The sequence below is a fragment of the Heterocephalus glaber genome, unplaced genomic scaffold (genome assembly GCF_053883595.1).
Source record: "Heterocephalus glaber isolate CG9 unplaced genomic scaffold, H.glaber_assembly_v1.0 deba00001765, whole genome shotgun sequence".
NCBI classification, from domain to species: domain Eukaryota; kingdom Metazoa; phylum Chordata; class Mammalia; order Rodentia; family Bathyergidae; genus Heterocephalus; species Heterocephalus glaber.
Genome location: NW_028258462.1, coordinates 590,780 through 601,740, shown reverse-complemented (window position 1 = coordinate 601,740; position 10,961 = coordinate 590,780). Strand labels below are relative to the sequence as shown.

The 10,961-nt window shown below is 49.4% G+C and overlaps 1 long non-coding RNA gene across 2 annotated transcripts; it reads left to right on the top strand.

Annotated features, from left to right (window-relative positions):
* Nucleotides 1–3,795: 3,795 nt before the first annotated feature.
* On the top strand, nucleotides 3,796–7,745 carry LOC147821084 (uncharacterized). Of its 2 annotated transcripts, none has more exons than XR_015447689.1 (3): nucleotides 3,796–5,217; nucleotides 7,157–7,301; nucleotides 7,388–7,745. It is a non-coding gene; the product is annotated as an uncharacterized LOC147821084 (long non-coding RNA). The 2 variants fall into 2 exon arrangements; XR_015447688.1 differs by having other exon boundaries at nucleotides 7,153–7,301.
* The last annotated feature ends 3,216 nt before the right edge of the window (nucleotides 7,746–10,961 follow it).

The following is a 10,961-nucleotide window of genomic DNA, read 5'->3' as shown; positions in this document are numbered from 1 at the left end:
GCCTGCCACTATAGGGTTGGTGCCGAATGACTTGGAGCACCTGATTCTCTTTCCTGCTCTGCATTGCAGAATGAAGTTGGATTGACACACATGCTGTCCAAGTGTGGGTTCCCGGGAGTAGACACCAGGATAAGCCAGTGCACACATTCAGCTGGCTTGAGAGGAAAACCCAGGCGGCACTGGTAGGGGTGGGAGGACGTCAGGTGCATAAGGAGCCAGCTGGCCATGGGTGAGTGATCCTGAAGGTACCACTGTGGGCAGGTGGAGCTTCTCAAATGGAGGATCTACACAGCTGTGTGGAAAACAGAGACCTTCGGTTCAGCCTAGACAGAGCGTGACTCAGCTGATGCACAGAACCAGCAACCTGCACATTGTCATCTAAAGGACTTCTTTCAAAGGCCTGTGATCCTGTGTTATTTGACTGCCATCGTTTCAGGTCCAGAATGCTACTAGGGGGAGTAAAGCCCCTAAGGCAGCCATGAGTGAGGGTTGCAATGGGTCACTTACGTGTAAAGGTGAGACGCAGCTTTGAACGATAAAGTCAAATATGGCATTCGGTGACAGAACCTTTGTGCCATCATCTGTCTCTGAAAGGTGGCGATACAAATAGTTTCCAAGGCACTCTGGATAAACGGGAACTTGTTTTCCTTTTAGGGCCCCGTGTGGTTGTTTTAGTTGATTGAGTGAGTGAGTGAGTGAGTGAGTGAGTGATTGATTGAGATAGGGTCTCACTACGTAGTTCAGGCTGACTGTGTACTCACTGTGTAGCCCAGGCTGGCCTAGAGCTCCCAGAGATTCTCCTGCCTCAGCCTCCCTAGTGCTGGGATTAGAGGCATGCTCCACCACACCTGGCAGGCCCACTGTGTTTTAAATACTTTTTCCAGTATCATTTGAATTGAAAAATTAGCCCAGAATCCCCCAGATAGTTTTGAGATCACGATTCAGCTGCATAATGTCCTTTTGCGGGGTAGACGGCATCATCTTTCTCCAGGGAAAAGGCAGTGAGGCTTTGGGGTCTTTCTGTCCGGAGATGTGCCCTGGTCAGGGAGTAGGTTCAGCTGTCTCCGTGGCATGTCACAGAGGTCCTGGCTTCAGAGGTCAGTGTTCATGATAGCCGTGCAGTATGAAGCACCCCAAGCTAAGAAGTCTCAAGTTGGACCTAGGAGCTCAAAGTACCTCCTCTTGGTCTTCTGTAGTAGCTGGCACTTCATTCCTCTCATTAGATCCTCCTGAGGCAAGGAATGAGTGCCGATGAGGTGGTGAAGTAGAGTCAGCCACCTCGCATGGTCGCCGGAACATGGCAGGAGAAACCCCGGGTGAGGGCACCCTCAGGGGCGGGGAGGGCTGTGAGGACCCAGGCAGGTTCTGTGACGATGAGGTCTCACCAGTGCATGGGGGTAGACACAGCGAGTTTCCTGTCGCTGATTGGCCCGGATGTGTCCTCAAGCCAGGCATCCCAGATGTCACCTCGCAGGAGGAAGTACAGCAGTGGCCCGACGCCTTGTGATGGATGCGTCTCACCTTGGGCCCCTCACCCCCAGGAGCTGGCATGCGGACTGGCACAGTCTGGGAGGAGAGGAAGCACACGAGGGATTTGAGGGACACAGGGAGGCCAAGAGGCCAAAGGCACTAAGAAGAATGGGACTGTATGGCGAAGAGGAAAGAGCCACGGAGCCAGTGAATAATCAGTGGGTGATCTAAGGCAAAGGGAGGGCGTTATAGGTCGTTACTGAGGACATTTCTGCAGGCAGTTGATGAACGGTCTCATCGACTGTGGCTGCATGGGAGACTTGGCTTTGCTTGGCCCATATGGTAGAATGGGCATCTGTCAGCACACAGCTATTCGAGGCACAGAGAGGCCTGTAGGTTTGGGAGGGGACAGGGGTGAGAGCCAGAGCCCTGGCACTGCAGGCACACACATGCAGAGCCTCCTTCCCCTGCTGGGCCTTAGCATCTGTAGCCCTGACTCCTGCCCTGTGCTCTTTTCTTGGTGCCCACCGAATAACACACACTGCACATCTGGGCCTTCCTTGGGGATCTTGGGAGAGCCTCCCCACAGCCCATGCTCTGACGTCAGGGGATCCCAGCCACTGCACTGACACCCACAGAGAGGCTTGTGCAAGGGCGTCCCGATCCTCACCCAGGGGGCTTCCTTCCACTCTTCCGTCCTCCATGCATTTCCACCCAGCTGCCCTTCATCTTGGCTGGGATGGGAATCCAAGAAGCACTGATACAATCCATAGACATCAACATCCCCGTGGTCCATGGTCGGGCAACAAAATAATTGCTAGTTCTTTATAGAGAGGTTGACGATCAGGACATCGATATAGTTGGCAGCAGAGATGGGAATATGTTATGGTTCAGGTCTAAAACGTCCCCATAGTCCCATGTGTTCAGTGGTGGGAATTGGGAAAGGTGACTGGATCATGGGTCCAGTATATGGCGTCAGTAGATTATCCCACTGATGATCTTAGGTGAATGTGTTCTTAGGAGGTAGGGCCAGGTTGAAGGAGGTGGATGGCACGGGGAGGGTGACCTGGAAGGGGGAATTCTTGTCCCTGGCCCCTCCTTCTCCTCCTCCTCCTCCTCCTCTACTTCCCCTTCCCCTACTGCCTCCTCTTTTTTCTCCTCTTCCTCCTTCCTTTCTCCCTCCCAGCTCCCCTTTCCCTTTTCTTCACACCCAGCCCAGGGCCTGCTCTACACAAATATCTTTTCACCAGTGTGAGCCCATAGATTTGAAAGAGGAATGCGAAGGATGGCTCTCACAAATGGCCATGCAGGGTAAGACATGGTGCGGAGCGGCCAAGTGTTCTGTGACAGCTGGCACACCCTCCTAATTCTGAGCCGAATGGCTTAAGAGGAGACATGTGCAGCTCGATCTCATCATTGTCCCTCGCTCGAGAGCTCCTGCATGGAAAGTTGGGATAGACAGAAACCCCTGTCTACTGTGACCCAAGAAGCTGGTGTTGGGCTGAGCATTTAGCTCAGTGGAGCCCCACCTGCCTGGCAAGCCCAAGGTCCAGAGTTTGATTCCTCATACTGGAAAAAAAAACAAAGATGAATGGGGTGTCACAAAACACAACTTAGATAGGAGTGAAAATCCAGTTATTTTAATAGTTTAAACATGAGATGGGTTAGTTCTTCTAATTTGATTTTTTTTAATATAAATTCATGTAGATATCAGTAAATCATTTGACGGAATGAAGTGAGGACTGAGTCCTCCCTGGGGTTGCTCTTGTCAACGTTCACACCCGCTGGGACAGATCCACATCATTTCTGGGCCTCCCCAGGTGTCTACTGACTAAGTAGGTCAGGGTGTTCTTGGAGACCTTGTGGGGTTTTAACTGTTTGATTGCCTCCTCCTCCATGTTCACTTTGGGTGGACTGGGCCTGGCCTCAGACTGTCCTTTATGCATGATTCTTGGACTCCACCAATGGCCTCAGGGAGACAGACAGCAAGGCTGAGAGATCCTGAAGTAGATGATGAAATCCAGATAATCAGGTGAAATCGGAGGCCTCTTCCTCCTGGCTTACTCCATGCCCCACCCTCCACTAGCCACCAGAAGCCCTCAGAAGAGATTGTTCTGGGACATGGTCTCATTCACAGAGTCAGCACTGTCATAGCTTCCATTGTGCTCTATCCATGGCTCCATGTTCCGATCTATTTTCTTTTCCATGGACTGGCTTTCAACCCCTGTTTCAATTACTAAATGTGTGGTTTCTCTCCAATTTCTTTCTTCGTTCTTTCTTTCTCTTTCTTTCTTTCTTTTCTTTCTTTCTCTTTCTTCCCTTCTTCCTTTTTTTCTGACAGACTGATGGAGTAGATGTGCATGTTTTATTGTGACTTCCCCCTCCCTTGAATATTTCCCCCTTAATTCCACTTCGCTAAATGCAAGGATTGTCTGCCTAGCTCCCTGCCTCTGTAGAGGAGAGAGTTAAAGAAAAAGTACTACATGTATCTTAGCAAGGAAAGATCAAATGCCAGAAACAAAGTGCTGACGAGTCTGTACAGGGCAAAAGAGCAAAAGTAAAGGGACACGGGAACCTCTGAGGACAAGAAGCCACACCAGCTCTAGATCTGTCCTAAGTGGGCAGAACCAGATACCACAGAGGAAGATGGGTTCCGACAGGTCTCCTGACACAAACCCACTCACCTCGCAGAGGCTCGCACTTAGGCAGCCAGCCCCACACCCACAGACACCTTCCCAGGACCACCACTCAAAGCCTGAAGCAGTAATTTGTTGGAATCTGACAAGGTGCCAAGTTAAGTGCCATTTTCCCGTTGTGCTCTCAATGTTTGGGTCCTGGGATTAGGGTCAGGACTTGCCCAAGATGCCACAGAGCTGGGATTAGAAGTGAGAAAGCCTCTATGGCTGTCCTCCTAGGCACTTCATTCTAGAATCTCACAGTCAGGTTAATCAGCTGGCTGCCCCCACCTTAACTCCAATACCTAGCAGGGTTGGAATTCAGCAGCAGGATAAGTTAGTTAATGATTCCAAAGATGCCACATGTTTATATCTGGATGTCCCCACAATGCTTCATGCAGTCATAGGCGGAACTTTTGGGAGGTGATTGGATCATGGGAGTGTGATATTTATCAGTGGATTAGTCTACTGATGAGTTGGGAGTGGGATGTGATGTTGGGAGGTGAAGCCTGGTGGGAGGACGTGGGTCACGAGGGCATGGTCTGGAAAGATCTATCTCCCTTCTCTCTCCCTCTCTCCCTCTGCCCCTCCCCCCCCCTTGCGCTCTCTCTCTCTCTCTCTCCCTCCTTCCTGCTGCCTGGCCATGAGCTCTTTCTCCTCTGCCATGCTGCCCTGCCTTGGAGCCAGCTGACTATGGACTGAAACCTCTACAAACTGTGAGTCAAAAGAAAACTTCCCTCCTTACAGTTACGGGTGCCAGGTATTGTGCCACAGCACAGAATGTCACTAAGACACCATAGTATGTCAGACTACTTTGCTTCTCAGACCACTGCAGGTTCTCTGCAAAAGAGATATGATGCTGAAATGATAACAGGAAGTGAAAGTCAACAACATTCGTGTCAGTGTGTCTCACTCTGCTCTCTGAGTCCTGGAGTCTCATTGGCTAGCCTCAGTGGAATCATGATGAGGTACAATGGTCCTCGGAATCCGTGAACCTGGCAACCACCGTCCTTGGTAGCATCCTAACTCTGGACACCAGAGCCCTGCTACTCCTGTTTCTGGACTGAATAAGGTAAATGAAAGGTATTGTCACAGGAAATAGCTAATACCCAGGCATGGGCACTGCCTTCTACAGCTTCCCATGGTGAGGGACATCAGTTATCTTGGTCTTAGAGCTTTTGCGGGCCATGTTCAAAGTCTCCCCAGTAAGCCTAGTGTGTGAGGAGTCCATAGCACCCTTGGCCTGTCCCCAGGTGCCCTGGTCTTGCTCAGCAGGTTTGGTATCCAGCTCCTATCAGGAATTTATTCTCAGGTAGAATGTTATAGTACTTGCCTTTCATTCTCAGCACCTGCCTTGCTAATGTCTCTCTAGATGGTGCTCATTTTGTAATGAACAGTTCACAGAAACGGGATATTCACTGTGGCAAATTTGTCTGTGTGTTGCCATATCTCTCAAGCCATACATACGACCTTCTGAGTCTCTGATCTAGCACAACTATATGGTTAACGTTAAAGTGTGGCCCAAGGCCCAGGTGTGTATTGGATACTGGCAGACTGTCAAAAAGCCAAAGGTGAAGAAGAGTCTGTGTGTGTGTGCGTGTGTGTGTGTGCGTGTCTGTGTGTGTGTGTGTGTGTGTGTGTGTTTATGCTGGTTAATCGAACCCAGGGATTCACACATGCTGGGCAAGTATTCTGCCACAGAGCCTTGCCCCAGACCTTTCCATTTTAATAATATTATTCTCCCGAGGAAGTAAAATCACTATTAGAGGAACATGTGGCTTGTCCCCAAGCTGACTACCTCACTTAGTCTCATACATAACTAAAGACATTGAGACAACGAAGGGTCTAGGTTTCCTTCTATCCCACATGGAGCCATGAACAGAGGATTTGAGTGATGTCATCAGTGTAGTGTCTGATACAAATGGAAGAGAATAGATAGCCTGTTAGTGTTCGAGGCATTGTTATTTCATTCATAAAATCAATTGGAAGTTGTCTATCTCTTCTTAAACGTTGCCTTGCTACAATAGCAAGGCAGTTTCTAGGAAGTTGGCCCAGAGAAGTTGGTTGATAAAAATAAAATGCATTACATATTGCTTTCTAATAACTATATGATATAATGGAAATAAAATATTCTCTTGATATTGGACACAAAATTATGAAACATTTATGAATGTGATTTTGAAATATGTGCTCTGAAATAGAAGGGAAGTATGCAGGAGACATTCTATCAGGTTTCTGCTGAATGCTAAAATACTGTTTCAAACTACCATTCTTTTTTGGAAAGAGAGAGTAATTTTGAGGTGCTGGGAAGCCTTTTCTCAAGCAGTCTGTGAACTCCGTGCAGCCCCAGTCATGCATCAGAAAAGGATTTTGGTGGTATACGACCAAGATGAGCACCTCATAAAATTGTCTTGAAGAGGAAATAGGGAGATATCAAACAGGGGCTCTGATCATTCTGCATATCAAGACTCACTCTATAGGATTAGCAGTGCAAACAGGAATTGATTAACATTTCACTGAAGCAGAAGTAGACATCTTAAAAGTATATTCATGTGTATTTGGAGATCAAGTAGCTTGCATTTTGATGGTCATCCTGCCTCAAAGTAGACTCTTAGGGCCGTGTGTGTGTGTGTGTGTGTGTGTGTGTGTGTGTGTGTTCAGATGCAAGTGCAGAAGGACTTCTGCGGTCACTTGGAATCCCTGTTTAATAACTGAATAATCATGGAAGGTTTGGTACATGTCTATAAGATATCTTGATCATTGTGATTGCTTTATCAGCCCTACCTTCATGTGACTCTGATTCCTTTCCTCATCGCTAACATGTCTTCCCTTTTGTTTCCCTCCGTGTTTCCTTCATTTTCATATTTTACGAATTTATTTTTATTTTAGGTTTCTGATGCAAGATAAATCATGTCATAGTTAACTTTCTGTTTGCCTTGCTTCTCTCAACATTATTGTCTCAGGTTCCTTTCGTTTTCTTGCAAATGACACGCTTTCATTCTTTAAGGCAGAATAATATTCCACCGTGTGTATATACAGCATTGCATTTATACAGTCACGTGTTTTTCTTCGTAAAGAGAAAAGGTTTTACTGGAACATTGGCGGGAAGATAGAAAAGGAAGCCAGCTTAGGTTGTTGGAGCCAAGTCATCTGTCGGTGAGTACCTGGGCCATTTGGCGAGTTACAGGTAACCCTGGATCCCAGTGAGTGTGACAGGTGTTCTCTGCTGTTTCCTCCTGCAGCCCTCCGTGGAGCTGAGGAAACATGGATAAAGGCCACTCTGAGGTCAGTCCCTGCACACAGCAGCCGAGGATCAGGAGGAAGGCAGATCAATACTTGAGAGCAAGCCTGGCCTCCCAATCCGTGCTGAGTGTTTTCCTTGGTAGACAAATAGGAAGGCACAGCAGCGATGTGCACCTGGCCGAGTGGTTGTGGATGGTGACCCCATCAACAGCCCCAGAGTGGAGATGGCCTTGGCCAAGACACCAAGGAAGGCACGCCCCTGCGTGCCCTGAGGGTGAAGAGCAATCCCAGAAAACAGGTTAAATCAACAAAACCTGCCCCTGTGAGAGTATTAAAGTGGAAGCGTGCTTTCCTTCCTTTGGTTGGAGGTGGCTCTTTCTTCACGCGGCCTCTGTGCTCCCGTCCCACCTGGGTGCCACACCGTGTTCACGCAGTGAACACTGGTGCTTGCACCCTGGTCACTTACCCTTTCCTACTGCTGCAGACGGTGGGTGATTCAGAGGGACCATATTCAGAGTAGCTCAAGGTCAGCTGAGGGCACTGGTGCTCATACCCTCCTCATCCACATTTCTAGGGGATAGGACTGCAAGGGGAGCCCTGGGAGCCTCAATCTGTCTTCCTTTGAAGCTTGGTGGAGGCAGTGAGAAGGAGTGCGAATCACACGTGATTGGAAAGAAGGAAGGAGGGGACCGGGTTCGAGCTTACCCAAGACAGCCGCATGGAGGCCATGGGTCAGAGGCTGCAGTGGATGGACACCCAGTGATGTCTTCTTCAGACCAGGCATGACACTAGTCTGCAACAGGGGAAATCAGGTGTCCATTCCCGTGAACCTCGATCCAGACAAGGGAGAGTTTCCTGACTCTGACCTCCTGGCCCTCTCCTTGTTGAACAGATCCTTGGTCCCAGGTGGAAGGGGCCAGATAGTGGCTGAGTCCACATGGAAGGATCGTACCGAAGCTCACTCCTTTCCTCCTGCAGGTTGAGGACTAGTCCTCATGTCAGATGAAGGAAGCGAGAAATTGTGACATTGAGAGATGAGCGCCGTGATGATCACCGGGTGGGAAAGGGATATTGCTGAGCCCTCGCCAGGTGGAGTGCCGGGGTGACCCGAAACAGGGTGTGACGTGACAGGGACCAGAGAAGTGCAGTGCTGTCTTTCAGGTTTCTAATGGGGCGGGGAAGAGGGGGCCACATAGAATGGATATGGGCGGGGCGTTAGCGAGGATTATCAGCCAAAATTATTTGGATTTTGCTTCCGCTTTTTTAATGTGCTGGTCATGTATATATGGGAATGGCAAAGGAAGCTTCAGAATACCTCTTAGTTCAGGGGTGGATGGAGTCCTACTGCGTGAACTTTCACTTTCTTCGATAGTTGGTTTGTACACAGACATGTCTTTTTTGCTACTGTACATCTCCTTAAGCTGGCATGCATCAGCCGTTGAGAAAGAAAACGGGAGATAGATAAGGAGCAAGCGGAAAGCGCAGGAGGAAAAGAACGGTGATCATCCAGTTTCTGAAAGCATCTTCTACTCGCTGCCCTATATTGTAGTGTGGGGGGGACATGACATGCACGTCACTTAAATGTGAATTCCCAGGAAGCACACACTGTGACACACCTGTGTGCACAAAAGGGGGCTTGAGGGGAAGTGCAGGCAGCCGCGGTAAGGGTGGGGATGTGAAGTGCACATGAAGGCAGCCAGCTAAGGGGCAGTGATCGCACAAGCCCCAAAGTGGGCAGGTGGAGTTGGTTTCCAGAAGACACCGTGGATGCCCGTGTAGATGGCACCACAGCTCAGATTCATCCCAGGGACAGCATGAAGAAGCTGCCTCACCTCGCCACCAAACAGCTTTCTGTCACTGTTACACGGTCTCTTGCAGGAGCAGAATCAGCTCCCTTATTTCCAGCTGGCCTCGTTTTAAGCCCGCATGGTGCTAGAGTGGGTAAGCCCCTTAAGGCGGAGTCCTGAGTGATGGTTGTAAGCGGTGTCTCCCTTGTAAAGGAGACCCAGCTTCAAAGGGCAGAATGAAAATATGAAAGTCAGTGTGAGAATGTTTGTGCCATTCTCTGTCCCTGACTTACGGCAGTCTCAGCAGTTTCGATTTTAAAAGATATATGTACTCCACCCTGGATTCACATCGGCTCTTTGGATATGCTTGATAGGAATAATCCACAGGGTTCTGAGTCATTTCAGGAGCTTTCAACGAGCAACGCTTGTCCCATAGGTCTCTCTGATTAAATGGAATGCATGAGGTGCATTCCATATTTATGAACCTTTGAAAAGGTAAGAGTTGGAGAAATTTTACAGACGGTCAGGCCCGGATATCTAACATGCATGTGTTCTGGCCTGGAGCCTCACAGATATCCTGGGTGTTTGCTCTTTTATTGTCCTCTCTCAGGACAGTGGAGGGAGGATTGGCCCTAGGATGTTGCCCAAACTCAAGTGGGTGGAGGGAGTGGTCTCCCAGCCCTCATTGTACTACCTACCTTCACTCTTTTCTGTTACAGGATATTGTGGTCCTTGTCCCCACCTCGGGAAGGTCAAGGCCTGCAAATGTTCAAGGACAATCTCTTGAGAGTGGCTCAGAGCTCTTGAGAGTCCTCATGACTTTCCGTGCTGCTCGGCCATGCACTGCAGGTGGCGATGATGGTTAGGCCTGAGGTCACAGGGAGGAGGTCCAAGGGAGGGGAGGGCTGTGAGGTCCAGGACGGTTCCAAGAATGAAGTCTCCTTGCTTCACAGGCTTAGACACCGGCAATTCTGTGTGTCTAGCTTGGCCCTAATGTCTCCCTTAGTTGACCATTTCAGTTTCTTTTTCACTGGATCATTGTGAAAGCTGTGGACGATCCTCTAGCTGAGCATCCTGAGGCTGTCATTTCACGGCGGGGTCGGGGGGTTACTGTGTAGCAGTGGCTCCACACCACCTGATGGATCAGTCTTACCTTGGCCCTCATCACACGCAACAACTAGCATGACAGACTGGAACAATTTGGTAGGAATGAGAGCCCTGGTGAGTTCTGGGGGCCCTTGTGAGCAAAGAGGTAGAAAGCACAAAGGAGCGCAGGAATGTATGGAGGAGGGAAAGGAGCCACAAGGTCCACGTGAAAGCACTGCGTAATCTGAGGGAAATGGATGGGAGAAGGTGGTGAGGACACTGCCCCGCGGCAAAGGAACAGTCAGTCTAATGAGGTGCTTTGACTGTTGGTACATTGCCAAATCTTCTTTCTCTGACTTAAACGACAGACAAGTTACGCATTGGTAAGCAAATACCTACTGAGATACCTGTAGGCATCTCACACATTCAATCCGTCCATTCTTTCATGCTACTGTCACCCAGTTATCATGGTCACCTGAACATGGAAGGATGTCGATGCCTGCACTGGAAAGGCTCCTTAAGCACATGAGTACTAATCTGAAAATTCTCTGGGCCGGGTTCCTGGGACCATTTTCCATTAAAAATACTAATTCAGGCCTTGGTGGACAGCACATCACCCCACCCCTCCACCCCACCCTCACGATGGCGCCTGGAAGGCACTGGCCATTTGAAGCAGCAGAGGCTGGCTGCCGGCCGGCGC